This window comes from Podarcis bocagei (assembly GCF_964188305.1).
Source record: "Podarcis bocagei genome assembly, chromosome: 16".
Taxonomy (NCBI): domain Eukaryota; kingdom Metazoa; phylum Chordata; class Lepidosauria; order Squamata; family Lacertidae; genus Podarcis; species Podarcis bocagei.
Genome location: NC_138142.1, coordinates 37159160 through 37169870, shown reverse-complemented (window position 1 = coordinate 37169870; position 10711 = coordinate 37159160). Strand labels below are relative to the sequence as shown.

At 43.6% G+C, this 10711-nt stretch overlaps 1 long non-coding RNA gene across 2 annotated transcripts; it reads left to right on the top strand.

Moving 5' to 3' along the window:
- Window positions 1-1351: 1351 nt before the first annotated feature.
- On the top strand, window positions 1352-7910 carry LOC308575350. 2 transcript variants are annotated; one of them, XR_014002801.1, is made up of 2 exons: window positions 1352-1632; window positions 7788-7910. It is a non-coding gene; the product is annotated as an uncharacterized lncRNA (long non-coding RNA). The 2 variants fall into 2 exon arrangements; XR_014002802.1 differs by lacking the exon at window positions 1352-1632 and adding an exon at window positions 6681-7358.
- Window positions 7911-10711: the final 2801 nt, after the last annotated feature.

The following is a 10711-nucleotide window of genomic DNA, read 5'->3' as shown; positions in this document are numbered from 1 at the left end:
GTAATTGATGCATCATTTCAGATTTTGGCATGTTTGGTGAATGCCATCTCAGCTCTATTCTGATCCATGTTTGTATATTGTGCAAACATGATTGGCGTCTCTCCTTCAGGTGAGAACAGGGGCACAGCCAATAGTTGTTACTGGGGGAAAGAAGCAATGGGTTTATCCTACTCCCATCTCTCTCTTTTGGATGTGAGGATGGGTACAGAAATTGACTGAAAGTCTTCTCTTGCAATTTTGTATGAAAGGATGGACAAAGAATTTAATTTTCAGGTTCTCATTTTCTCATTCACAAGCTCATTTTGCCATATTTAAGTCATTTAGTGTTCTGTTATTATTTTTTGTAGGTATTTGTCATTTCCCCCCCCCTCCCACCGCCACTCACAATGAAGCCTCATGAAGGTGAAAAGGATATATTTATTAATAAAATCAACAAAAGTTCTGCAAACCACAATGATCAAATTCAGAAATTACAAGGAGGGAAGTATTTTTTCTAGTTTTGGCAGGCTAGCAAACAGCCAGAGTTCTATGTGAGTTTCTAGCCAACTTTTCTCCCTGAAATTGCACTGGAACACCCTTCATGAGCCCAACCAGAAAGATCAAGGGAAGATCAGGAAGTGGAGCATCAGGCAAAAAAGACACAGAGAATGCACTTTGGAACAGACCCCTAAGCAGGATTGAATCCTGCATTCCCCAGCCAGAAAGGGGAGGAAAATATTGAGCTAGATGGACCAATGGCCAGACTGCACCAGGAAGCTCCCTTTGAGGCTGATGTCCCCCGAATTCAATTTAGAGGACTTTGTTTAAAGCAAACATAGCAAACATATGTAGGGATTAGGGACACAGGTGGTGCTGTGGGTTAAACCACAGAGCCTAGGACATGCTGATCATCAGGTTGGAGGTTCGAATCCCCACAAAGGGGTGAGCTCCCGTTGCTCAGTCCCTGCTCCTGCCAACCTAGCAGTTCAAAAGCATGTCAAAGTGCAAGTAGATAAATAGGCACTGCTCTGGTGGGAAGATAAACGGCATTTCCATGCACTGCTCTGGTTCGCCAGAAGCGGCTTAGTCCTGCTGGCCACATGACCCAGAAGCTGTACGCCGGCTCCCTCGGCCAGTAAAGCGAGATGAGTGCCGCAACCCCAGAGTCGGCCACGACTGGACCTAATGGTCATGGGTCCCTTTACCTTTACCTTATGAAGGGATTATAAAGGAAGTTTTAAAAGTCTTCTATAAAACAAATAAGGCTGCCCGAGACTGGAAAGATGGGGATTATACATATCTCCAGAAATCAGTGGACAGAGGGCTTGCAGCCTTTAAGGGAATAGTTTCCTTATGAAGGGAGGCAGGACACTATTTTTTTAAAGTGCATTACATAACCACAGGAGTAAATAGGAGGATAATGAAAGGGGAATGGAATTGGATAAAACACATGCTAATGAATACAGGGCGGCTCAGGAATGGCTGGATGAAGTCCATGTGCCACAATTAGTCAGGGAAGGTAGGACACCTGAAGACAGTTTTCATCTACAAGGGAGGGATTTGCAGTTCTGGAATCGTATAAAAGGACTTGCTGCCCATGATTCTAACAACAGCTCCTCTCACCTTCACCTGAGTACTTCTCTTGAGACCTTGGTAAGTGAGAGAACTCCATGCCTTTTGCTGCCTCTTCCTTTCCAAACTTCACTCTCTCTGTCTCCTTCTTTGAACCCAGACCTGCTCCTCTTCTTTCTCATTTCCTAGGGCTCTTTGGAGAATTAGATACGTGGGAAGGAACAGGGAATGTCTATGTTTCTCCCGGAGATGCTGGACCACAACTCCCATCATTCCTGGCCCTTTGGCTGTGGCAGTTGGGCCTGATGGGTATTGGAGTCCAACAGCATCTGGAGCGCCAAAGATGCCCCCCCAGTTCCTGGTCCACATGGACTGGTGGTGGCTGTCCCGGATTTCATGCAGGGCCCTTTCCCTGGCCTACCTTGAGATGCCAGAGATTCAACATGAAGTTTTATTTAATGCAATATATAGTCTATGAATCTATCACATATATTCAGAATTCTGGATAAATGAGCTTATTGTCATTTGTTTATTCAAAGTATATTTAACCTACATTTCTACAAAAGGCTCCAATAAGATCTTTCAAATGGTAATTTTCTGCTCACAGGCTTGAAATCTAAAAAGCACAGCACTAAAGGAAATGGAGATGAGGAGGACAGAGGTCCTTAAGAGTCGATATACATGCCATTGCCCCAAAACCTAATCCTTGTCCCATGGATGACAGAACATATGTGTTTTCTGTTGCTGGAGAAATGGGGCTCACAACTGAAGTGAGAAAAGCTGAGTGGGGGCACCACCAAAAGGCCACCCCAACAACACTATTGCTGGCTTATTTTTTATGATCATTTTTTTTATTGACTTGCAGATTATGCTATCATGTTGTTCTGCACTGTATACCACTATCTCTTCTTCTTGTTATTCATGGGTACTGATGGTTGTTGTTCTTACTATTATTATTCAAATTGGAGGGATGAAACATGAATAAATTGGATTAATGTCTTGCTTATCATTTCAGATCCAGCTGCATCACTCCAAAATGGCTGCTGTCCCTGCTGATTTAATGAATCTGATGCCACCAACTGCTGCAATCACGCTCCGCTCTCCAATTTTTTACAGGGTGAATAGGTTTACTTTAGAGATCATAGGGAACGGGTACCCATTGTTAGAATGAATATAAATAGATTTTTTAAAAAGAAAGCACCAAGGGGGGGGAATGCTCAAATAAAAATGTAGCAAAAAATAAATAAATTTAAAAATGCTGCTGCCAGTGTTGATTTAATGAATCGGATGCTACTAATTGTCATCCAAGTTCCATTTGTTGTGATTCTCTTGGAACCAATACTCTCTGCCAATTAGACATTATTCATGCTATTAAAGGGAGCACTCAGAGCAGCCGAATGCCCAGACTGGCAATTGACGAACTTGGCATGGCTTGTTTTACGATTGATGATCTCATGGGTCTAAGTTCCAGAAATGCCAAGCGTCCTGTGTGCAGGATGCCCAGATGCTTGGCTCATCCATGTCTTTCTGACAAATGTGAGGCTGCTTCCTAGGATGTGTTGATCCCAACCTCTATTCACTAGGCTTTTCTCCTCCTCCTCCTCCTCCTCCTCCTCCTCCTCCTCCTCCTCCTCCTCCTCCTCCTCCTTTGCTTTTGCTTTGGAATTTATCTCCAGCTAAGAGGCAATTTTTTGAATGCTTCCAACTTGTATTCCACTTGAAACATGATACAACTCTGAATGTGCATGTATGATCTTTGTAATCAATATCAACATCTGAATTACGGCAAAGCCTAGAAGGTGGTTCTCCCTTTGTTTCTGGAATGTAAAATGTCCTCTGACTTCTTCTTTCCCATTAAACTTAGTTTCAGCATAGAACCTGTTCTCTGTGGGTTTCTTTCATGTTTTCTCCTCACTCCAACATCAACACCCACATTTTTTCCTTGCACTAATCCAGAACACTGAGCTAACTGTTACATCTGTGTATGTCTATTATTGTCCTCAGACCAAAATCGCAGCATAGATTAGACACACTATGATACAACTTTCAGCAGTCATGGCTTCCCTCCCTGTTTTGAGCACCCTTAAAACAGTACAACTCATGGAATACTGAACTGCTGTATTCTACAAAAGCAGAATAGTCTGCTGCAAGAACCATTCCATGCCCATTAAGTGTGGGATGCCTTTGCCTGGTGACCCACATACTGCAACAGAATACTGGTCAAGGTTTTGCCCAGTGTCTTGTCGGTGTGATGTGGCTGATGGGAAAAGCTGTCCCATAAGCAAAGGGGAGTCGAAAGCCTACATCAGGCTGCTTCCCCTGAAGCTCAGAGCCATTTTGCTTGGAGATCATCCAGCCTGGACACTGGTAGGACACTGGGGTTAGTGTCCTCACTGAGCAATTATGGGTTGCTGGTTGACAGGGCTGGAAATTATTATTATTTCGCTCAACCTGATTGGCACTGGGTTGGGGTTTCTTTCACCTTTCCCTCAGTGAAATTATGACCTTCCTTGTTAGGCGGAAGGACGTTTTTGTATGAGGGCAGAAAAGGCATTGGGAACTATGAACACACTATTGGGGGGGCATTAGCATCCTGAGGGGAGGATTGATTAAGACACCCCCAAGCTTGGGTTGAGTATCTGCCTGGTTGGAATCTGCACCCTGGTCCCCCATTGAGAACTTGGTTTGCACCATGGCAAGGTTCAACGCTGGCTGACTTCATGGGGAGGTTGAAAACCCAGCAGATCTCTTCCCTCAACGTGGGGCTTGTGGAATGATGAACTGATCCTGGTGTAGCAAAATCAAGGTTCCAGGCTGAAGGAAATCTCCATGCGGCAATGAGAAAACAAAGGGTGTTTATTGCTAGCAATAATGGCTCAGTGGCATCACTCTCCAAAAGCTGAGCAAGCCCCAAAGGGTGGCGCCCTCTTAATATACATTGCTGTTATCTATTAAAGCAATACATGTGCATAAACTTCCTCCAGTGTAAAGTTACGACACAATACTCATTATACCATATATGGTCTTTCCTTCATTACATATTCATTGGGCAAGGAAACCAAGGACTCTCTCTCTAGGTAGCCCCCTCTGCACGTGATCTCTTTGCATTCCTTTCTACCTGAGGGGGTGAGGACATTTGAGCAGAGCAGGTCTCATTGTCAGATGTAGACACTTAGGAATGTGTTTACAACCTTGGGAGTAAAGCTGCTCCCAGCACAAGATAAAGCACAAGGCCTCTAGCCTGGCTAGTTGGCTGAGCTTATAGGTCTCTATGTTCATCACTGGGACCCACGGCCATGCCAACCCTTTTGCTGCCTGCTGCTCTCAATAGAGATTGGGCCTGATTATAACCCATCACCTTTGTACAGCCTGATTATCAGGGGCGTCTTGCCCATAGAAGCTAGTGGTGCGGGGCACCATGTTCTGGAGGGCGCCAGGGAAGAGGCGGAGGCTGGATGCAGTGCCTCCCAGTATCAGCTCACCGCCCTCACCCGCCTCCGCCATGCTGCGCCGAAGAGCACCACGCCCGAAGTTTCCATCTGCAAAGACCACCGTGGCACAAAGCAGTCAGCTGAGCCGGGAGGCGGCGTGTCCAGCCTCCGCCTCTTCCCCACTGGAGGAGCCACCCTCCAGCCACTGCCTGCCTCCTCCAGCCCTGCTGGCAGCGCCATCCTCCCTAAAAAAAGGTGGACAACTCTAGGAAAATTGGGGGGGGGGGCTGGAGGGAGCTTTGCACGACTGCACCGGATATGCTTAAGACGGCCCTGCTGATTATTTTGCTGCTCTCATGGGTCACATAATGCGTCTACTTGGGCAAATGTGGCCTCAGAGTTAGCCATCGTGATAGTCCAATGATTTCAAGTTGCCCTTCATTGACAACACTCTCTACACCAATTTTCTGCTTACATTCCAATCAAGTAATGCTGGGGCAGGTTTTTTTATTTTTAGTTAAAAGTTGCACAACCAGTGCCTCAACCATATGGCTCCTGTCATATTTCTGCGAGTCTTGGTTTAGGCATGTCCTCATTACCTCTGTGTTGGATTCAGGATTAACTTTTGGAAAATTGCAAGAGAGAGGTGGGAAAAGCAGGATTACACTGAAAGCCCACAAAAAGACTTCTGCCTGAACTGAACATCTCTTCCATCCCTAAAATGCATGGCTCAGTGCAGAATGGCCTTTGTGAAAACTGGTTTGCACAGTGTCCAGTCACCAAATCCAGGATATCCCGTGTTAAATGCACAGCAGCATAAATTCAAAGGCTAATCATTCACTTAATGGCTGCCTCTAGTTTCCCCTCTGTTCATCAGCTGCTTGTGAATATCTCTCCCCTCTGACTTAAAAGAATCTTCCTGCCTCATTTACTGTGAGAAACAAAAATCTTACATTGTAATTTTACCAGTTACAGATAGGTAGCCGTGTTGGTCTGCCATAGTCAAAATAAAAAAATTCCTTCCAGTAGCACCTTAAAGACCAACTAAGTTAGTTCTTGGTATGAGCTTTCGTGTGCATCTGAAGAAGTGTGCATGCACACGAAAGCTCATACCAAGAACTAACTTAGTTGGTCTTTAAGGTGCTACTGGAAGGAATTTTTTTATTGTAATTTTACCAATATTGCTCATTTGATCTGATTTGAATCCTTACCTGTCGTTTGCTATAAGGTCCCATGGTGGGTTATTACAATATAATATACAATTACATAAAAATAAAACTGGTACAACCATAAAATGAGAAAAGGGTAAGAACAATTAAACACAGTTCCATATATAACTCAGTCAAAATATAGTTCCCATGTAGTGCAGACTGGGATAATCATAACCATAATCATAAGAATCATAAGAATTAAACCCTGCCCGTCTGCCTGGGTTGCCCCAGCCACTCTGGGAAGCTTCTAACACATATACCGTATTTTTCGTTCTATAACATGCACCCAACCATAACACGCACATAGTTTTTAGAGGAGGAAAATCCGTAGGCATGCCACCCGTAGGCATTCCCTCCATAACACGCACAGACATTTCCCCTTACTTTTTAGGAGGAAAAAAGTGAGTGTTATGGTGCAAAAAATACAGTACTTAAAAACACATTCCACTTGAAAAGCTTCTTATTGAAAGAGGAAGGCCTTCGATGGTTTAATTAGCAATTTGTTGGGTAGGTGGTAATTTGATCAAATAAAACATTCCTAGTCTCTTGACTGACTAATAAGCATAATAAGCCTTTAGAAGGAATTAGCACATTTTGTGCCCCGTAACTGTTTTGGTACAGCCAATAGCCTGGAATGATGGGAGTTGCAGTCCTTTAACTCTGAGAGAAGCCCTACAAGTGTGGGAAATGTTTCAGTCAGAGCTGATGCCTTAAGAAGCACCAGGGGATTCACACAGGGGAGAAACCTTTCATGAGCCTCAAATGTGGGAGAAGGTTCAATCGGAACTCACATTTGACCAGGCACCAGAAAACCCACACAGTGTGATTTTTTATTTTTTAAGAAATGCTTTCCCGTTGGAATTTCACCTCCATAATTACAGCCACTATAGAATAAGTAAAGCCAGGTATTGTGAAATAGGAAGCCTTTCCCCATCATCCAAAGGAACTTTTGTCCAACGCTCTTATTAGCGGAATATCATCAGGGAAATAATATATTCGATACAATTGCCAGTTTTCGTCTAAAATGTCCTTTCCCCCACCTGGCTCCTACTCTCCATCCACTTCTTAACAGGATTCTAGTATCTTCCCCAGATTATATTCTACAATGTGTTCTTTCCATTATACTCTTTTTAAAATGTCATCCATTGTCAACACCTTCAGACAGGTCAGCTCTTGGGTTTTACCATGGATTTTGAGACTTGCTCTCGGTGGCCTCTGGTTTCTGAATGGTTTTTACCAAATTCTTGGAAGCTGTGATAGGTGACTGAGGAAGAGAGAGAGAGAATGAGAGTATAAATCTAATACCAAGCTCTGTAGTGATGCCCGCACCCTCCTTTTTCTCTACTTGCTTCTGTTTTATATATTCAATCTTCCACTCTATTTCCTGATTTATTATCATTGAAAACTGTGTTTGTAATATCTTAATGTCCTGTTTTACTGTCTCTTTTCGAGGGAAATTTGTTAATTCTTTTTCTTTCCTTTTTATGTGTTTTTCCAATCTTTCCTTGCCTCTGTTATTTATGTGGATGTCAAGGGCCATCTGTCATGGATGCTTCAAGTCTATGATTCTAAGTGTTTCCCTCCTTTTTTTCAGATTAACAGCTGCCGTTCAAGATGCCATCTATGAACATGGGTATATCCATCCAGCTACGTCCCATTCCTGTTCCTGTTCCTTTTCCTTTTCCTGTTCCTGGTCGAATTACTATAACGTCTAAAATATATAGAGGCGGTTTCGGTAGAATAGCCGACATCAACTTTATGTGAATAAATTCAGGGTTCACTGCATCTCGCCTGAGATACAACTAGCTCTACCCCCCTGGTGACAGCTCCTTTACTGAGAGAAGGATTAACTTATTCCTCTTTTGAATCTGAACATGATCCCCAGAGGAAAGGGGGGAAATGGTCCCTGAGTTGCATGTGTTGGGTGAATGGGTGGTGATTGTATGGGCTCAGGTGTCAGAAATGCTGTGTCTTCCCTCCTAGACAAGCCCAAATGGACTGGATCAAGGATCTCTTAGCATCTCTGACACTCAGGTCTACACCTCTCTGCTCAGTGCATCTTTCTGTTTTCCTCCCTTTTCTCTTGGATATGACCTTTTTCTCCCCTTGTACCTAATGTACTTTGACCAAAATTTGTGGGACACCAAAGTGTGAATGACCTACACTTGTCATTCATTGATGGATCTCTGAATATGTTTCCAGATTTCTAAGAAGCTCTGTTTTTCTCTGTATCCCTTTGATTAAATCACAGCAGGCAACCTTAAAACAGTCTTTTTATTATTTTACACTTCAATGCATTGTTTGTTTTATTATTATTATTATTATTTAGAATTTATATATTGCCTTATACCAGGAGGTCTCAAGGCTGTTCACAGAACAAAATCAAAATATAACACCACAAAATATATAAACAAGATAAGAGCAACAACCCAATAACCCCCCAACCCTCCAAACCCCCACATTTTAAAAGGGCATGGGATGTCAAACAAATCAACCAAAGGCCCAGTTAAAAAGGAACATTTTTGCCTGACACCCAAAGGTGTATAATGAAGGCAGCAGGTGAACTTTCCTGGGGAGAGCATTCCACAGATGGGGAGCTACCACAAAGAAGGCTCCGTTCTCGCTTTCCCACCCTCCAGACCTCTCAATCTCCCACTCATCTGGTCTAGGGAACCACCCACTAACAGTGTCTCAGTCTTATCTGGACATCATACAAGGCAACCAAAGCAGTTTCTGTGCCAATGTTGTTACTGTTTAGTCGTTTAGTCGTGTCCGGCTCTTCGTGACCCCATGGACCAGAGCACGCCAGGCTCTCCTGTCTTCCACTGCCTCCCGCAGTTTGGTCAAACTCATGCTGGTAGCTTCAAGAACCCTGTCCAACCATCTCCTCCTCTGTCGTCCCCTTCTCCTTGTGCCCTCCATCTTTCCCAACCTCAGGGTCTTTTCCAGGGAGTCTTCTCTTCTCATGAGGTGGCCAAAGTATTGGAGCCTCAGCTTCAGAATCTGTCCTTCCGGTGAGCACCCAGGGATGATTTCCTTCAGAGTGGATAAGTTTGATCTTCTTGCCGTCCATGGGACTCTCAAGAGTCTCCTCCAGCACCATAATTCAGAGGCATCAATACTTTGGCGATCAGCCTTCTTTATGGCCCAGCTCTCACATATAATATATATATATATATATATATATATATATATATATATATATCAGGAGTACTTTCAGAAATTTTTGATATTATAGATCGGGGTAGGCAACCTAAGGCCCATGGGCCGGATGTGGCCCAATCCCCTTCTCAGTCCAGCCCGCAGATGGTCTGGGAATCAGCATGTTTTTAGATGAGTAGATTGTGTCCTTTTATATAAATGGATCTCTGGGTTATGTGTGGGGCCTGCCTGGAGTTTTTACATGAGTAGAAGGTGTGCTTTTATTTAAAATGCATCTCTGGGTTATTTGTGGGGCATAGGAATTTGTTCATTCCCCCCCCCCAATATATATATATATATATATATATATATATATATATATATATATATATATATAGGTTTTGGTGTCTTCGGGTGTCTTCCCGTGTAAGAGTTGGGGTGTCTAGGCGACGTTTCGACGAGGTCTCACTCGTCATCTTCAGGCTGGTGCTTTCGGCTTCTTGTTACTAGAACAGAGCAGGATCTCAGTGTTTGAGTTCCTATAAATACTGTTGAGGGGGTGTGGTATTTATAGGATACCAGTATTTATAGGAACTCAAACACTGAGATCCTGCTCTGTTCCAGTAACAAGAAGCCGAAAGCACCAGCCTGAAGATGACGAGTGAGACCTCGTCGAAACGTCGCCTAGACACCCCAACTCTTACACGGGAAGACACCCGAAGACACCAAAACCTGCATTCCTGTACCCGTGAAAATCTACGAAAGCAAATATATATATATATATATATATATGCAGGTTTTGGTGTCTTCGGGTGTCTTCCCGTGTAAGAGTTGGGGTGTCTAGGCGACGTTTCGACGAGGTCTCACTCGTCATCTTCAGGCTGGTGCTTTCGGCTTCTTGTTACTGGAACAGAGCAGGATCTCAGTGTTTGAGTTCCTATAAATACTGTTGAGGGGGTGTGGTGTATAGCCTCTAATCCTAATCCACACCTAATGACCCTCCTAAGTGGTACTCAGAATATCACTCAAGAAATCACTCAAGATATCCCTCAAGTAATTAATGAACAAAAGAAGAAAAGGCACACTAACCTGGAAACTTCCTCTCTGCCCAGAACGTTGGAGGCTATACACCACACCCCCTCAACAGTATTTATAGGAACTCAAACACTGAGATCCTGCTCTGTTCCAGTAACAAGAAGCCGAAAGCACCAGCCTGAAGATGACGAGTGAGACCTCGTCGAAACGTCGCCTAGACACCCCAACTCTTACACGGGAAGACACCCGAAGACACCAAAACCTGCATTCCTGTACCCGTGAAAATCTACGAAAGCAAATATATATATATATATATATATATATATATATATATATATATAT